At 40.4% G+C, this 19,364-nt stretch overlaps 1 protein-coding gene and 1 long non-coding RNA gene across 4 annotated transcripts in view; one reads left to right on the forward strand and one right to left on the reverse strand.

Moving 5' to 3' along the window:
* ACMSD (aminocarboxymuconate semialdehyde decarboxylase) overlaps nucleotides 1-5,934 on the reverse strand; it is an 88,708-nt gene extending 82,774 nt beyond the window's left edge. Inside the window, exon 1 of one of the 2 annotated variants that reach the window (XM_069577756.1) lies at nucleotides 5,677-5,934. The gene's annotated coding sequence lies outside the window, so the exon portion shown is untranslated. The remainder of the gene's footprint in view (nucleotides 1-5,676) is intronic. The other variant, XM_069577762.1, reaches the window with a different exon arrangement.
* The window catches only part of LOC138434011 (uncharacterized), a 110,762-nt gene extending 94,244 nt beyond the window's left edge, over nucleotides 1-16,518 (forward strand). Inside the window, exon 3 of one of the 2 annotated variants that reach the window (XR_011254598.1) lies at nucleotides 15,619-16,327. This is a non-coding gene — a long non-coding RNA (uncharacterized lncRNA). Of the gene's footprint in view, nucleotides 1-15,618 lie in introns of both variants that reach the window. The other variant, XR_011254599.1, reaches the window with a different exon arrangement.
* The last annotated feature ends 2,846 nt before the right edge of the window (nucleotides 16,519-19,364 follow it).

Genomic DNA, 19,364 nt, shown 5'->3' on the forward strand with positions numbered 1-19,364 from the left:
AGCAGTGTGTATATATCAATCCAAATCTTCAATTTACCCCTTCCCCCTTTTCCTCCTGGAAACGATGTTTGTTTTCTACATCTGTGACTCTGTTTTATAAATAAGTCCATTTTCTTTTTAGTTTCCACATATAAATATCATGATATTACCTTTCTCTGTCTGACTTACTTCACTCAGTATGACAATCTTTAGGTCCATCCATGTTGCTGCAAATAGCATCATTTCATTCTTTTATATGGCTGAGTAATAATCCATTGTATATATGTACCACGTCTTTTTGGACATTTAGGATTTTTCTGTGTCTTGGCTATTATAAATAGTGTTGCAATGGACTTTGGGGTGCCTGTATTTTCCTAATTATGGTTTTCTCTGGTTATTATGTCCAGGAGTGAGATTGTTGGATCATATAATAGTTCTATATTTAGTTTTTTACAAACTTAGTTGCTTTGAACAACACAAATCTTACAGTTGAACAACACAAATCTTATCTTATAGTTGCTAGAGATCTAAAGTCCAAGCTGGGTCTCAGTGAGCTATTGACTGGATTGCATTCTTTGTGGAGGCTATGGGAGAGAATTTGCTCCCACGTTTTTTGGCCCATGGCTCTGCATTACTCCCAATTCTGCTTCCATTGTCACATCTTCTCCCTCTAACTTTTCTGTCTCCCTACTATATGGACCTTTGTTATTACATTCAGCCCACTCAGATAATCTAGGATGATTTCATATCTCAGGATCCTTAACTTAATCACTGTTTGCCATGTAAGGCAACATATTCACAGATTTGGGGGATTAGGATAGACTTCTTTGCTGCTGCTAAGTTGCTTCAGTCGTGTCTGACTCTGTGTGACCCCATAAACAGCAGCCCACCAGGCTCCGCTGTCCCTGGGATTCTACAGGCAAGCACACTGGAGTGGGTTGCCATTTCCTTCTCTAAGACTGGGGGAGGCATTATTCTGCCTACTACAATTACCTACCACATGGGATGTCAGGAGAGTCAAGACAGAGTAATTACCTGTAGAAAGTTATAAATTTGCTGTTTCCTTGTTAATCTCCCCAACTGGAATGTAAGAATGGAGGTGCTTTTGGTTCAACTATTTAGTCTCTGTTTATGCTTGATACTGTGGTCACTGGGCAGCGCTTCAGTATAATTGTTTTATATTTTATAATTATATTTAAGTTATATGAAAGAGTGAATGAAATTCTTAGAAAAAATATAAAGCATATGCAAAAAAGCCATTATTATTTTTTTAATTTTTAAATTTTATTTATTTTTATTTTTATTTTTTTGAAAATAATTACATTGTTTATTTTTTTTGGAGAAGACTCTTTTTTTTATTTTTAGTGTTTTTTAAATTTTATTTTATTTTATTTTTTTATTTTTTAAATTTTAAAATCTTTAATTCAAAAGAGTATCTTCTTTGGAAAGAAAGCTTGTCTTGCTAGACAGAGAATGGTGGTAAAGACCACCATGAATTATTGAGCCATTATTTTGTCAAATTTTGTGAATCAGTAAAACAACCTGTACCTATTCAAAATGTGTTTTATCTTTCAATGAAGAAAATATATCTACCCATATCTAAAAAAAAAATGATTTTCAGTTTTCCAGTTTAAACTTAACATGCAGATAGTCTGTCCATGCAAAAAGTCTGTCCCACTTTTTCTCAGCTTGTGTCACTGAGTCCACGGATCAAAGAACAGACTGGATTAAAGTTAAAACACACAAACACTGAGGAATTCCGTTAATATGCACTGATAGTGCCAAAGTAATCACAAGAAGAACTGCTGAGACGTCAGTAAGAACCAAGGCAAGGGCACAGAATTACGTTAGCAGTGACTGTATTTTCATCATTACACCCTTGCATTAAAAAAAAAAAGTCAGTTTAACTTGAAGAATGTCATCAGTGAAACTGTAGAAGTTATTAATTTTATTAAACCTTAACTCTTGATTATATACCTTTTTAATATTCAGTGTGGCAAAATGAAATATCTTCATAAAGATCTGGGGCTGCATATCCTGAAGGATGCATATCCTAGGTGACTATCTGAGTTATTAGCTAAACTAGCCGCCTTCCTTATGAAATGCCATTTTTACCTGAAAGAATAACTGTCAGACAATCTGTGGCTAGTGAGACCTGGATATCTGACAGACAGTTTCTCGAAAATTAGCAAAATGGATTTGGTACTTTAACGTAAACAATGAGCAGTATTTATTGCTAGTGATAAAATTCTAGCTTTCAAACTTTTCAGAAATAGAACTTTGAAAAACTTGCATCCATGTCCATGAATTCAGTAGCTTTCCATCAGCAGCTTTCCTGATGAAGCTGGTAGTGACTGTAACTTTTTAAATATTGTGTAATGAATTGGGTCAACATTTGGGAGACCTGCCTAATTCAGAAAACCAGTATTTTCCGGGTATTGGAATGCATGATGATACAAAATCTTTCCAAATGTGAGATAAACCAATGAATTTTAATGTCACAGAGTACAAAAAAAGTCATTGATATGATTTCAGATTCTATACTGCAGCTAACCTTTTAAGAAAGTACCAATTGTCAAATTTTAGTGTAGTATCAAAGAAGAATATCCAAAATTATCTGAAAAGGCTATTATAACAGCCCTCTCTTTTCCAACTCTGTGTCTTTATGAGCCCAGATAATCTTCATATCCTTCAACCAAAGTCATCACAACTTATTTAGCACACAAACAGATGTAAAATCTGCAGTGTTGTACTATGCCATGTACTAAAGGGATTTGAAAAATTAACTCTCTCTCGCTCCCTCTCCCTCTCTCTTGTGGTTTTGGAAAAGATGTTTATTTTTCAGAAAATGTTATATTAACATGATATGGAATTGTTATTTCTATGTAAATTGGTAAATATTCATAGGTTTAGCCCACATAACTAAAAACTCCTTGAGGTCCTCAACAATTTTTAAGCATGTAAATAGATCCTGAGGCCAAAAAGTTTGGGAATTACAATATAATGCAAGATAGGTAACATAACCCTAACCCAGAAAGTCAGGGCATACTTGGGTCAGTGAAGAGGCTGTGATAAAATTATATTTCATTATCAGCGGGCAACCTTTCTCAGATAAATACATTTAAATAATATGTTGCTGACTACATTGGTAACAGAGCAGATAATCAATTTACCCAGAAACTAGCAGGCAAGTAATTGTCTAAATATATTCTTGTTCTGACCATCCCTTTATTTTTATCACCCTCTTGGGGAAAATTAAATTGGAAACATAATAAGGTCAAAACTCCTACTGTCCATGCCCAGCCTCCCATGCCAGGTCTGCCAGTGAGAATTTCATACCAGGCCTCAGGATATGAGTGGGATGTATTTCAATTAAAGAATAGTTGTTGACTTCTCTAGGAAAAAAAAAAAAAGCAGTGGGATCAATGGATATTTAGCTACAGTAACAAATGGGATTCAGCTGGGGCCTGATGGGTTTAACTGGGTATCAAGGTCTTTACATATTTTCGACAGACTGAAACTCCAAATCTTGTCCACTGATATTGGTGTGCAGCTGCCTACACAGATTTATTCCTTCTCAGCTTTGATTTGGCACTGTCAGTGATCCTCTGGTCAATGTGTAAGCCCAGCCTTCAAAACCAAAGACAGTCATACAAGGAGGGCTGTTGTTGTTCAGTCCCTATGTTGTGTCCAACTCTTTGCAATCTTATGGACTACAGCATGCCAGGCTCCCCTGTCCTTTAGTATCTCCCGGAATTTGCTCAGATTCATGTCCATTGAGTCAGTGATGCTATCTAACCAATTCATCCTATGCTGCCCTCCTCTCCTTTTGCTTTCAATCTTTTCTAGCATCAGAGTCTTTTCCAGTGAGTCAGCTCTTCACAGCAGGTGGCCAAAGTATTAGAGCTTCAGCTTCAGCCAATCCTTCCAATGAATATTCAGGGCTGATTTCCTTTAGGATTGACTGGTTTGATCTCCTTTCGTCCAAGGGACTCTCAAGAGTCTTCTCCAGCACCACAGTTAGAAAGCATCAATTCTTTGGTGCTCAGCCTACTTTATGGTCCAACTCTCTGTACATGTACTCATCTGTACATGACTACTGGAAGAACCATAGCTTTGACTATATGGCTGCAGTCACTGTCTGCAGCAATTTTGGAGCCCAAGAAAATAAAATCTGCCACTGCTTCCACTTTTTACCCATCTTTCTGCCATGAAGTGATGGGACCAGATGCCCTGATCTTAGTTTTTTGAAAGTTGAATTATAAGCTAGCTTTTTAACTCTCCTCTTTCACCTTCATCAAAAGGCTCTTTAGTTCCTTCTCACTTTTTGCCATTAGAGTGATATCATTTGCATATCTGATGTTGTTGATACTCCTCCTGGCAACCTTGATTCCAGATGGTGATTTATGCAGCCTGGCATTTTGCATAATATACTCTGTATAGAAGTTAAATAAGCAGGGTGACAATATACAACCTTGTTGTACTCCTTTTGCAACAATGGCAGGCCCAATGAAACCAAAGTCAGCATCATGTCAAGGTTTAGACACTCCTGTTCACAAGCAGTCTTCATTTGATCATTTTTCTTTCCTGTGTTTGTTGAGAAATTAATATCAAATATTGGCTGACAAATCTAGTCATTGCAGATAATACCCCTCTAATATCAGAAAGTGAAGAGGAACTCAAGAGCCTGAATACTGTATAAAGTACAGTAGTACAGTATCTTTATATCAAGCCCAGAATGTCTGGAAGCAAGCAAAAAGCAGCAGTGATGAGGACAATGCACTGGCTCAGAGAAAGGACAGTGAGAGACAATAGGAAGAAGTAACTGAAGAACCAAAGAGATGCACGATGCAAGGAAATGGCAAGGGGATTTTCTTTATTTGAGGAGGCACAGGACCCAAACAGAGAACAGTACACAAAGGTTGCAGCAGCCATTCAGAATGCAACCCAATGCTACCATGTCATCTGTGATGAGAAAAAAGGAGCTACTACCTGGACATCACTGGATTGTTTGTTTCAAGAGGCTAGGTAGAACTGAATCCAACAAGGAACCAGAACCTGTGCTGTCAATCCCAGGCATGAGTGAAATTGCAGCTTGCCCTGTGTCTCCTATTGCTGATAATCCTTCGGCTCTACCATCTCCCACCTCCTCTCCCTCCTCCAGTCCGTAACTCTTCTTGCCGATTCGCTCGATGCCAGTGGTTAAGAATCTGCCCACCAATGGAGGGGACACAGGTTCGATCCCTGGTCCGGGATGATTCCATACACCTTGGCTCAATTAAACCCATGTGCCACAACTACTGAACCCGTGCGCCTAGAGCCTGTGCTTTGCAACAAGAGAAACCACCACAATGAGAAAACAACTAGAGAGCAGCCCCCCCTCGCCACAACTAAAGAAAGCTAGTGCACAGCAATGAAGACCCAAGGCAGACAAAAATAAAGAAACAAATAAGTAAAATGTAGTAATACTTTATTACTAAAAAAATGCTAACCATCATCTGACAATGCCAGGTTGACAAAATCTTCCATTTGTTAAAAGCACAGTATCTGCCAAGTACAATAAAGTGAAGTGCAATAATAAGAGAAGCCTTGGCCACTTACAAATGAAACAGTCCTAATAATTTATATTTTAGTTCTTTTTTCTATAAATTTGATTAAAATTCCTGGTCAAAACAAATGGGAGTCCATTTTACTTACAATGATGATAATAGCTGATGTTTCCTGAGCCTCTTCTGTGTGCCAGTCACTGTTCTAGGAGCATCGTGTACACTCATTCATTTAACCCTCACAGGAGCCTATAAGGGGCTACATCTCCATCTTGCTGATGAAGAAATTGAGACACTTGGTGAGCCCCATTTCCATCAAGCCCGTGTTCAACATACTTTCTGCTCGTAGGTTAGGGAAAACCTATGAAGACCTTGCCTTCTATTTGAGAAGTCACCAATTAAGTGAGTTACTGTACTTGTAAGGGTCCAAAGTTTATTTCTGTTTCCAGAAGTGTCTCACGGAAACCTTGGAAGGATAAGACAGCATGATGGCAGCTGCAATGCAAGATCCCAAAGGAACAGTCAGTGGCAGGCTGCTTCCGCATGAGGAGGTCTCTTTGTGCAGAAGGAGGGTTAGAAGGATTCTTTTCTCTCCGCAAGATTGACTGAATAATCCAGGGTAGCGTACCACTCTCAGAAATATGGACTCCCTCTGAAAGAAGAGGGATCAGGAAATAGTGGCATGTTACCATAGCAGAGGAGATGGGGAGTTGGCTCTTCTGCTATCTCCTGGCAACCGTGTGACAAGGAGCTGCACTAGGCATTGAAATACAGGAGAGAAAGCTCCCACTCGGGAATCATCTGAAAGAGAACTTTAATCAAGCTTACCTTGGTGCCTCAAGAGAAGCTCAGATTTATTAATAGAAAATAAATATGTCAGGCTCCCCTAATGTATAACTCCATGGATTTCCTGATGTGTCATGAAAGCAATGAAAGTTTACCTTTAGTTTTTGAAAAACATGCCAAGGAAGGATTAGCCCTTGTTTGCAATTGCCTTTGCTCAGGGGCCGAGTACCTACTGGAACAGAGCTGCCAATTACCTTCTTCTCCCTAACCACTAAATCTTTTAGTGGTATTCCCAAGCTACCATATCTTTGCCTAATTCATTCCTTTAAAAAAAATGTGTCCTATTTATTTTTTAAAAGGTTAGACTGCATTTTATTTTTTGGGTGTGCCATGTGGCTTGTGGGATCGTAGTTCCCTTACCAGGTAGATATTGAACCCAGGCCCTTGGCATTGAGAACTCAGAGTCCTAACCACTGGACTATCAGAGAATTCCACTACTTTATTCTTTTTAATTGCTGTCTGGAGTTTTGTGAAATGGATGTTCTATAGTTTAGTTTGTTGTTCAGTTGCTAAGTTGTGCCTGACTCTTTGTGACCCCATGGACTACAGCACTCCAGGCCGCAGTTTAGTTTACTGTTGTCTAACTCGTGGACTGCACTAGGCATTTTCAACTTAGGCTGTTTCCAGAGTTTTTTTTATAACAAGCATGGCTCTCCTCACCATCAGGTTAATGCTACTTGTGCAAATAGGTTTGCTGAGTTGAGGAGTGTGCACATTTAAAATATTATAGCAACTTCCTGGAATACCCTGGCAGCACAGTGGTTAGGATTTCACACTTCTACTGCAGGGGGCATAGGTTTATTTCCTGGTCAGGTAATTAAGATCCTGTAAGCCAGGTGGCATGGCTAAAGTATATATATATTTATTGTAGCAACTTCCAAATTTCCCCTCAAAACACTATAGGTTTTACACTTTTGTTAACAGCTCCCTATCAGCATCCTGCCCCCTTCCTTCTCAGCGCCTTTGTACATGTTCTAATTGGGATGCTTGCCTCTTACTTGTCTTTCAGGGCTTATCTTAAGCTTTCCTTTTGGGGAGCCTCTCCTCACTCCCTGTCCAGGTCATGGTCTTGTGTCCTAAGCGGTCAGAACATCAAGCTCTTTTCCTTCAGAGCATTTAGTATGTGTACATTAAAAATCGTTGTTGGCAATATGATATCTGCCTCCTCGAAACCCAGCTTCTATACCTGGAAGTTCTCACTTCACATGCTGCTGAAGCCTAGCTTGAAGGATTTTGAGCATAACCTCGCTACCACACAATTGCCTGGAGAATTCCCATGGACAGAGGAACCTGTTGGGCTATAATCCATGGGGTTGTGAAGAGTTGGAAATGACTGAGTGACTAACACTTCATACACTTGCCGTTTAAAATGACTCCCGAACATAATGTTGAAGTGCTGTCTTTTCCTAAACTCAAAACCGCCTAGTTAGTCATTCAGTCGTGTCCTGCTCTTTGTGACCCCATGGACTGTAGCCTGCCAGGCTCCTCTGTCTATGGGATTTTTCAGGCAAGAGTACTGGAGTGGGTTTTCATTTCCTTCTCCAGGGGACCTTCTGGACTCAGGGATCGAACCTGGGTCTCCCACACTGCAGGCAGACTCTTTATCACCTGAGCTACCAGGGAAGACACCTTACTTAATGTATATTTTTGACTCATTAACATTGAACTCATGGCCAGCAGCACTAAACTTATGTCTGAATGAAGCTAATCTAACAGATATATTTTCTCCATAAGACACATCACAGCCATTTTGAGTTTAGGAAAAGACAGCACTTTAACATTATGCTTGGGAGTCATTTTAAACAGCAAGTGTATGAAGTGTTAGTCACTCAGTCATTTCCAACTCTTCACAACCCCATGGATTATAGCCCACCAGGTTCCTTGGTCCATGGGAATTCTCCAGGCAAGAATAGTGGAGTGGGTTGCCATGCCGTCCTCCACTGTATCTTCCCAACCCAGGAATCGAACCTGGGTCTTCTGCATTGTAGGCAGATTCTTTACCATCTGAGCCACCAGGGAAGCCCCCTTAAATAGCAAAATCACCAACAAAAAGCTCAAAATTTTGAAAAGTGTGGCACTAAATAGCCTGTGCAAATAATGCTGTTTACAGTGTGAGAGCTGAAACAAGAAGGCAGAATATCAGATTATTTAATCTCAGCTAAGTGCCCAGAGACTCAAATTTCTCACTACTCTGCATTTATGTACAAATTACTATAAAAGTGCTGCACGTCCAGTCAGTCCTCTGTATCCGCAGGTTCAACCAACAGTCGTTGAAAAATACCAAAAAAAAAAAAAAATCCAGAAAGTTCCAAAAAGCAAAAGTTGAATTTACTTGGAATGACAACTATTTATATAGCATTTTCATTGTATTAGGTATTATAGGTAATCTAGAGATGATGTAAAGTATACAGAAAGATGTGTGTAGGTTCCATTTAAACACTACACCATTTTATAAAAGGGATTTGAGCATCCATAGAATTTGGTGTCTGATGGGATGTCTTTGAACTAATCCCCTGTGACTACTATCTTCCCTGGTGGCTCAAACGGTAAAGAATCTGCCTGCAGTGCAGGAGACCCAGGTTTGATCCCTGGGTTGGGAAAATCCCCTGGAGAAGGGAATAGCAACCCACTCCACTATTCTTCTGAGAAGGCAATGATAACCCACTCCAGTACTCTTGCCTGGCAAATCCCATGGACGGAGGAGCCTTGTAGGCTCCAGTCCATGTTGTCACTAGGAGTCGGACACAACTGAGCGACTTCACTTTCACTTTTCACTTTCATGAATTGGAGAAGGAAACGGCAACCCACTCCAGTGTTCTTGCCTGGAGAATCCCAGGGACAGGGGAGCCCGGTGGGCTGCCGTCTATGGGATCGTAGAGAGTCGGACATGACTGAAGCGACTTAGCAGCAGTAGCAGCCACTATTCTTGCCTGGTGAATCCTGTGGACAGAGGCAGCTGGTGGGCTATAGTCAATGGGGTCAGACACGGCTGAGTGACAAACACTCACTTTTTCACCTGTGACTACTGAAGGAACCCGTTATTGCTTTAGGGGTTACAAATACATATACATTTTAGTGAATAGGCAAATTTGCAAATTCAGAATCCTGCAATAGTGAGGATCAACTATATTTTGTTTGACTAGGATGGTGACACCAAGAAACAAACATTGAGCTGAAATGACCAGGATTACAGGATGTCCCTACTTCCAAATGTTGACTGGAAGCTGACTGCTTCACACTTATGAGAGTCTGGAACTCCTGGTGTGGTTTACCTCTTCCATCAAGGGCAGGTCTGAGAAACCATCCTCTGTGTGCTATTTATCCCAGTGAAATGGGATGAATGAGTATCAGGGGCAGGCTTGGACAGAAGGAAATCATAGGAAACAGAGACTTGTCTGATGAAGGGGAGGGCAGAGATATTCTAGTGTCTATCCAGGTGGGGGTCAGGATTGTGGACCCCCAGTTTCCAGTGCCTTGGGTTTCTCAAGGAGTGCACAGGGCACCACGGGAGGTACTGCCCACTTCCTCCAGCCCAGCCTCTCCTCTGCAGGCCATTGGGTGGGGCCTGGGCCAGTCCACAGTCTTGTTCTGCCCTAAGGACATTTCTCTGCAGTTTCAGATGGGTGGTCTCTCCTTGGGCCAGAACTGGGAGAGAAAAAAAAAAGGAAAACAAAGAATTTCACTAGTGGTCCAGTGGTTAAGACTCCATGCTTCCAATGCAGGGGATGCAGGTTGGATCCCTGATCAGGGAACAAATATTCTACATACAGTGGGGTATAGCCAAAAGAAAAAGAACTGGGAGAAAGTGGTAAATAGACAAGTTCCCAGCATCTATTCCTAGCATGTGAGGAGTGAGTTTTCCAAGGACCTGAAATCTATCCATTAAGCACACAAATTAGAATTTCTAGGCATCTGGGTGGAAATTTTTTGGATAAACATTTTGTTTCACTGCCAGGTAAAATGATAATATTAAACATAAAATAGTTTGTGGCATCACCCTTACTACACTACAAGTTTTCACTGAAGTGACTTCCTTAGGGCTCAAAGACTTCTATACTGAACACGAACAGCTGTCTCCCTTTTGTTTACCGTTTGTTGGATTTTGACCATTTAGCTGGCCAGTAATTACTCTGCTCCTATCAGCATTCTCATCAAGTCCAGAAAACTGTCAGGTTCAGACTTAGCAGGGTAGATCTGAGCTGTTAAGCCATAAAAAATCGTCTGGAAACCCCAGAATAGATGCTGCAGTGAGTCTGCTTGCTGACTCTGAGTTCCAGAGAGTTCTACAGAATTATTGCTGTAGTGGGTTCCCTTGTCCTGGTCCTGTGTCTTGGTCAAGATTTTCAACTCTAAAACAAATACCTATTACTTCTGCAGTTTTTCCCAGGCCTGGCCTCCTAATGGCAAACTCACTTGCTTTTGCCATGCTGTGGTCTTGTAAACTGATCATCAACCTCCACACCCACTCTGTGACCACTTTTTATTTTTTAATTTAAGTGGTTACATAGTATTGAATTTTAAAACAACATTTACATATCAATTTATTTATGGCTGCTTTGGGTCTTAGTGTGCAGGCTTCTCTCTAGTTGTGACGCACAGGCTTAGTTGCCCCAAGGCATTTGGAATCTCAGCTTCCTGACCAGGGAAGATATTGCTGATATTAGCAATGGATGATGAGACGGTAAATGAATCATACTTGTCTGATGTCTTCTGCCCGCCCCACATATTTTCTAGGATTGCTGTGAGGATCCAGTGAAGTGATATACGAGTGACACCTGGTCCGTGTCAAGTGCTCAGTGCCTGCTAAATGTATACCAATTTTCTTTCCTCCTGCTTTCCTTGCATTTCATGCCTCAGTCGGAGGACTTATCCTTTTCAAAGGCTTTCCCGATATCTAGGCTGTCTGGGCCAATCCCACATGTTTCTATTTTAGGACACTTTTCACATGAACATGTCATTGTTGGTTTACTTCTGTGTTCTGCACCAGACTCTTAGAAATTTACAACAAAATTGTCTTAATTTACCCTTGCATTTCTAGTCCTTGGCCTAGTACCTGGCAAAGAGTAGGAGCTCAGTATATATTTGCTGTATTTTTTCATAAATAAGTATGATCTCTACCTTCATGCAGTTTATAATGCGTCTAGGGTGAAAAGAATACAAGTATCTGAAAGGTCAATCCCATCAACAAATGTAAAGGTCTATTTTTGGATTATGATGGCACAAGGGGCAGTGAGGGTGGAGGAGAGCTCCAGCCCTGTAAAGGGTCAGGAGACATGGGTGGAGTGTCCAGGTTGGTTGCTGAACATCATAGGAGACTCAGCAACAGGTACCTAACTTCTGTGAAAGGAGGTCCTGTAAGCTGGAGAAGATGACAAAAATGCCAGGCTCCAGGCAAGCCCCTGTGGCTCAGATGATAAAGAGTCTGCCTGCAATGCTGGAGACCTGGGTTCTGATCCCCGGGTTGGGAGGATCCCCTGGAGAAGGGAACGGCTACCAACTCCACTATTCTGGCCTGGAGAATTCCATGGATGGAGAGCCTGGTGAGGTATAGTCCATAGCATCGGAAAGGGTCGGACATGACTGAGCACTTTCACTCTGAGCTGATGGGCAGATATTAGGCTTGTGGGGAGGAGGCTGGAATATTTCAGGCAGGGTAATAGCTTGGGAAGAAATAGTTTAAAGGAAATGAAGAGACAGACAGGAAAGAATCACGTATCTTTATTGTCCACAAAAAGGAATTAAAAGTCTCATTGGCTTGTGAATGCTGGCATTTTACTTCATCTATCAGTTTTGAAGGAAAGCAAGAAAAACATGACCTGAACTATGAAAGAAAAGCTTGGGGACAGAGGGGTCTGCTCAAATCTGGAGAAAACTGACTATAATTTCAGTGGAATTACATTTTAAAAAATAGCACACTGTTGCATTTATAACAAAACAAAAGCAGTAGGTATGGAGATAGTTAAGCTCATAACCAAAAGTTTTTATTGCTTTGAAGTTTAATTGAGTTGTTTAAGTGAATTTTAATCTCCTAATTCCACAACTCAGTAAAAAGTTCTTAAAAACAAAAACCCTGGCACCTAGTTGTTTTGTATTTAGCTTTGGAGAACCAGATGGGACATACAAATAACACTCTTTTTATTATTGCTTAACTGTATTTTCTAAATTGTTTTTTCCCCCAATGTGGTATTACTTGAGGAACTTTAAAAGTTCTGAAATAAAAACAAACACAAGTTAGAATAACCTCTGAATTTTTTTGAGCCCATCATCTCTGGCTCATTTGCCATTTACAAAGCAGCAGCCCAAGAGACAGTGATAGAAAGGAAACATGCAGGTTCTTTGGGTGTCTATTTATGTGTACTTTGCCCCTTATCTACATTTTTGTGATGCTTAGACTTGACTAGTAACAGGCTAGCTAGAAACCATCTCTTCTTTGGTTAACCTTTGGCTATTGCCAGTGACTCAGTGACAGATCCTGTTACTAATGGATGTTGTCCTCTAAGTGGAAAATCACTGGTCCACACACCATTGGGGGCAGCTACAGGCACAGTGCAGTTTCAAATCACTCTACCTGCAACGTAAGAGAGATGATCCTCCCCGCATCCACCCCTGTTTTAAGCTGTTTTGTCCAGCCTGGCAATGGGGTGATGGTAGAAAGAATAATGGTTTCCTTAAAAGATGTCCATGTCCTAATCCCCAGAACCTGTAAATTACTTACATGACAAAAGGGACTTTGCAGATATCATTAGATTAAGGATAGTGAGTTACCATGGATTTTCAAGGCAGACCCAGTGTAATCTCATAAGTGTTTGTTAAAAGAGAGGCAGGAGTTTCAGTGTTGGCAGAGAGGGCAACTTGAAGATGGAAGCAGAGAAAGAGAGAGAGAGTTTAAGATGCTATGCTGCAGGCTTTGAAGGTGGAGGAAGGGGCCATGAAAGCAGGCAGTTTCTAAAAGCTGGAAAAGGCAAGGAAGCCTATTCTTGCCTAGAATCTCCAGAAGGATCTCAGGCTTGGTGACACCTTGATTTTAGCCCAGTGGGAACCATCTTGTATTCCTGATCTTCAGAACTGTAAAATAGGAAGTTAGGCTTGTTTTAAGCTGCCAAGTTAGTGGTAATCTGTTATAGCAGGGATGGGTCACTGAAGTGCTGGTCTTGAGAAAAGGAAAGTTACTCATGGACAGGCACTAATCACCCAGGGATAGCGTGAACTGGAATCTTCAAAGTCATTACACTATGAACTGCATGTGAAAGAAGGAAAATATTACTCTTTCGGGCCCAACATGTGGTCTGCAAAGGTGGTAACCTTACAAAAGCATTGTTACTTGGCAGATAAGAATATATATTATGCTAGAAAGGGGGATTTTTTTTTTAAGTTCCAGAAACACTATTTAAAAATGGAGTTGTAAATACATAACAAAGTAACATAAGTAATAAAGGTAACAAAAATAAATAAAGAGAATAATGTATCCATGCAAAATAAAAATAACATAGTAATAGTCCAAATATTTGTAACTGAACTGTATAAACACTTAAACAATACCCTAAGTAGAACAGATGCTTTTATTTTCCTAAATAGCTCCTTATCTTTTACGTTCATGTTGATATAGTCAGTACCCAAACATTAACCAAAGAGGAAACAGTGGTGATTATTTTGTTCTAGTTTTCCTTCGCATGGATTGACCCTGTTTTAATGTTTCATTTATCGGGGGAACTTTTTTGGAAAGAAATACCCCTTTTCATTAGACAGTAGATAGGCTACAGGTGTACTGTAGAAACATAAAGTGTAGAAAAACAGAATGAAAATCATCTGTAACCCAACTCAGAAAACCACTGTTTTAGCATTTTCCTTTTAACAAGTTTTGCACTTCCTAAGATTACAGAGTATAAGTTTGAATCCTTTTATTTAATATATCATAAGCATTCCCCATGTCACTATAAATTCTCTAAAAATGTTGCTTTTAATGCTGATGCCATGCTCAACTACAATTTATATTCTAAAGTGACCTACCAGTGCTGTTATTGAGCATTTAAGATGTGCAGTGAATATTTCTATATAATAATCATTGTCTGAATTTTGGATTCTATGCTTAAGATAAATATCCAAAGATAGAATACCTGCTTCAGAGGCTGTGGATAATATCAAGGTCTATGAAATTTATTGAAAAATTATTTTTCCGTTAGGTGTGTACTAATTTCCTCTTATTAGTAGTTTATATTGGCTGAGAAATATGCATATTGTAATCGGATCAGTGGCTTTCAAATATATCTTATTGGTTCACTCTAAAAATAACCCACTATGTATCATAACCCAATACACACATACACACACACAGAAACAAAGATTTCTCTTTCAACGTAAGATGCCCTACCACTATGATGTTATACTTTCTATTATCATTTTCCATTTTTTTAATGCTAGTTTTGATTCATAAGGTGATTTCAATGCCAGTGAGTGAGCCACGACCCAGTTTGAAAAAACTGCTTTAGATCACGGTGGTAGATATAGCTGAGTGTAATTCATATTTGCATCTAGAAGGTTCATAGGAACTATGCCTTCTAAAAGTATCTCAAATCTCGTTTCCTGCCATTTCAAGAAACATGCTTATATGATGATGTGATCATAGCAGTAGATTAAAAATAATATTTGTATTAAACAGCTGATCACACTTTGGAAAACCTGAATTAGCTCTACCTCCAAGCCTAAATGTCATCTCCATTATAACATCCATTATAGATGTCTGTTAATTCACAGAATTCTCACAGGTATACACCTTGTGATTTCTATGCATTTAATAATGGGAGATGAAGTGGCAACAACAGATCCTTAAAATTTTGAATTCTGTGAGATTTTGATGTAAGTTGCACCTTTGGTGCTATCAACACTTTTGTGTGTCTGTGAATTCTAGATAGGCTTTAAAAAAAGATTTCCTTTTCCCAGCTAACATCTGGGGAAGGCGAATGAGCAAGTAACGGGCATTTAAAAATAGAGAAAAGGACATAGAAGAAAGTAACCATCTCTATTTTTACTTAGGTGTTAGATTAATTTTCCGGATTCAGGTCTAGAGAAATTCCTTCACACGGGTTGAATGCTACCACTGTGATGAAATTTTTAAAAAGTCTACCAGCAAATATATCTAAAATATACTGTAGGCCATTCAGCGCTAGATTTTATGAGTGATTTAAATGCCAAACATTTCATGAAACATACTGTATTTGTGATTACTATTCTTTCTCTCTTTTTTTCCCAGGCAGCAAGTCAATGGAGAGCCCTAGAAGAAATGCAACAATGATGAAACAGCTGAATGTCAAAGATGGTGAAAAAGTGCCTCAAAAATTACATTATTTTTTACTCACTTTTCCTTTAAAAAATTCAAAGCACTTCACAGACTTTTGTCCTCATTAATTTTCACAGTCCTTTAGTATCACAAACAGACAAAACAATTCTTTTTTTAAATTTAAATTTGGCCACACCGTGTGACATGTGGGATCTTAGTTCCCTGACCAGGGATTGAACCCACAGCCCCTGGATTGGAAGCATGGAGTCTTAAACACTGGACCACTAGGGAAGTCCCTGGACAAAACAATCTTCTACCCACTGACTAGACAGATTTAGAGAGAAAGAAGGGCTATGGCCAAAGGACCTGTCCAGATTTGGAATTCTGGATGAAAAGCTGACATTTGTTATTCTAAGTCACCATCTCACATGTGACCCTGCCTTCAATTACAAGGCCCTCAAGAGTTTGACATTCTGAGACCAGAGTTGCGTGAGGGTTCTTAGCTACCCAATCAGGGTTCAACCCTGTGTCTCCTGCATTGAGAGGGCAGAGTCTTAACCACTGGATCCCCAAGAAAGTCCTCAGAGTTTGTTTGTTAAACACTAAAAGAGCATTACACATATGCCAGGAACTATTCTAAGTGCTTTCCAGATAAAACTCAGCTAGTATTCATGTCAATCCATATAAAGTGGGCATGACTATTATTTCCATTTTCCTGAGGAGGAAACGGAGTCACTGAGATACAAAGGACTTGCCCAAGTGAAACCTGGGTTTGAAGACTGCACATTGGGCTGCACGGTCTTAACCACTGCACTTGGTTACCTTACATACTGTAAAGTAAATGAATCCTCAACCTTTCCCTTTGAAAGCCAACCTTCCCTAGGGTCTTCTGTTGTCTACTACTTTGGAGCATATTTTTTGACATGATTTTTTTTCAGAGAAGGAATTCAAAAACTCACGTGTGTGTGTGTGTGTGTGTGTGTGTGTGTGTGTACGTATGAGATAAACAGAGATGAAGCAGAATAGAAGTTTACACACTACAACTCAGATGCAAAATAGAAAACCAAGTAACCTTATATATATGAAATTAGTCCATCCTGCTTCAGACTAACTCTCTTCTTGCTCATGCTGATAAAGACACCTACAGTTTCTTTATTAAATTTAACTCAATCTCTTCCAGTTTAAAACTGTCAGCTGGGGGGTAAATAGTGGATTCAAATTCACATCCTATCTCAGGGCTGTGTCCCCCTTCTCCTCAGGCACTTAGGTGCAGAAAGGAGTGTCCTTTGGGTTTCTCCTGCCTTCTACGATGACCCTCAGCCTGCAGGGTCTCTGGGGCCTCTCTACCCATGATGCTGAGAAGTAATGGGTCTTGGCTGGAATTTTGGGTGTCATTGCTAAAGCTGAAAGTTCCTGATACAGTCTTTAGTCATAAGGCTCTATACTCTGTGGTCTCCTCCTCATGATGCCAAGCTTCCTCTGGTACATCAGTTTTCTTAGCACTCTCTCATCCCCTATTGATACTTCTGGGTTTTTCTCAAGCCTTACATGTGGCATGTAAATGGCGGTCCACTGGGAACACTGACTCTCCACCCTTTCTTAGGAGCCTCAGTGCAGTGCCGTTGCCCAGAATGGGACTTCTTTGAGTGCCCTGCAGTCTCCTCTGACCTAAAACTCCAGTGTTCTCAGGTTTTTCAAAATGTAAGAGTGGGTTCCTTATATCCCTTCTGGAAGTTTCCGCCCCACAAGACAAGCTAGGACATTTGCATCTGAACTTTTTGCTCCTTCTCCCCTTTCCCCTTTCAAATATTTTGCCCTTATCCAAGCTCTTCCATTGCCTATCATCCAAACTTTACTTCTTCTTACTTAAGGGAAAGTTTCCAAATTTAGAAAATCACTTGTTGTCATTCAAGAAAACCCAGCTTTCAAGATTATTATCTTTGCTGTGGACTTCAAATCAGTTTGAAACTTAAAGGTGAGATCAAAGCTGATTTCTTTGATCCCAGTGGTGTCACCTTCTCTCTGAAGCAAAGAACCATTGAAGAATTGTTGAAGCCACAGATGGAGAGTTGCCCAGCAACATGATTTCCCAGGAATGAAAAGTAACATTCCTGGACTCAGGTATGAGTATTAGAGAATAATGAGGCTCCAACTTAAAAATCTTAATCTATAGACTACTTATAAGAGTAAACTGATATTATGAATAAATATACCTGAATGGGCTCTTTGTTTTTTAAAAATTTATTGGAGTATAGTTGCTTTACAATTTTGTGTTTAATGTCTGTGTACAGCAAAATGAATCAGCTATGCATATACACGCATCCCCTCTCTTTTGGATTTCCGTTTAGGTCACCACAGGGCACTGAGTAGAGCTCGCTGTGCTGTACAGTAGGTTCTCATTAGTTATCTATTTTATACAAGGTTTAAAATGTACACTGCAAGCCACCATCATGGCCCTGTCCCTTTCTTCTCTACTTCAGGCTCTCCTCTACCTCCTTTAACAAAAACGTATTCTGTTTCTTCTGTTTTAAATCCTTTGACTTTCTGTCACCTTCAGGATTAAGTTCAATTTCTTCTGTGACCCAGGCTCAGCCCAGTGCTCCAGCTTACTTTGATGCCATCCTTTTTCCTAATCGTCCTATGTCCTGCCCGCTGAAAGCCAAATTCCCTGGACCCCTCTTGAGCCTCCTGCAGTCCCAGCAGCAAATGCTGCATGTGCTGCCAACTGACTTGATGGCTTTCCACTGGCTTCTCCACCCTGGCACTTGGCTTGTCCTTTCAGACCTAGCTCAAGTGGCATCATCTCCAGGGAGCCTATTTATGGCCTCAACATATTTTCTGAGTTTGATATGTCTCCTTTGAGCTACTGGAGGCCTCACTGCTGCTGCTGCTGCTAAGTCGCGTCAGTCGTGTCCGACTCTGTGCGACCCCATAGACAGCGGCCCACCAGGCTCCCCCGTCCCTGGGATTCTCCAGGCAAGAACACTGGAGTGGGTTGCCATTTCCTTCTCCAATGCATGAAAGTGAAAAGTGAAAGGGAAGTCGCTCAGTCGTGTCCGACTAGTAGCGACCCCATGGACTGCAGCCTACCAGGCTCCTCTGTCCATGGGATTTTCCAGGCAAGAGTGCTGGAGTGGGGTGCCATTGCCTTCTCCAGAGGCCTCACTAACCTAGTATTTATCTAGTTGGGTGGTTTTTATTTTTTATTTTTTTGGTGCACGGCAGCTTGTGGGATCTCAGTTCCTTGACCGGGGATTGAACCTGCCCCCTCAGCAGTGAAAGTGCAGAGTCCTAACAACTGGAGTACCAGGGAATTCCCTATCAAGTTGTATCTTAATTGTCTGTTAATCTTTTCCTTTCTGCCACCACCCTCCCATAGACACACACACAGACACATAAGATCATGAGTTCCAAAAGGCCGTAACTTGTGTTTTTATCTCTGTATTCTCAGAATCTAGCACGAGTGCCTGAAATGCACTATATGCTCAAAATTCTTCATTACTGGGAAGAAGAAAGGGAGGAAGAGGGAATTTAGAGTACATCAAGGCTCAGGAGAAGTAAGCATTAACTTGAAGTTGTTCTAGTTATTAGTACTAACAAATTGGCTAGCATGACAAACCCGAAGGCATCGGCTTTTGTTCCCCCTCTTTATTTGAGGCTGCTAACATGTTTTGTTTTGCCTTTACTGTTAACGAGAGTATTTCTAGCAAGACTGGGTC

Source organism: Ovis canadensis, chromosome 2, assembly GCF_042477335.2.
Source record: "Ovis canadensis isolate MfBH-ARS-UI-01 breed Bighorn chromosome 2, ARS-UI_OviCan_v2, whole genome shotgun sequence".
Classification (NCBI taxonomy): Eukaryota; Metazoa; Chordata; class Mammalia; order Artiodactyla; family Bovidae; genus Ovis; species Ovis canadensis.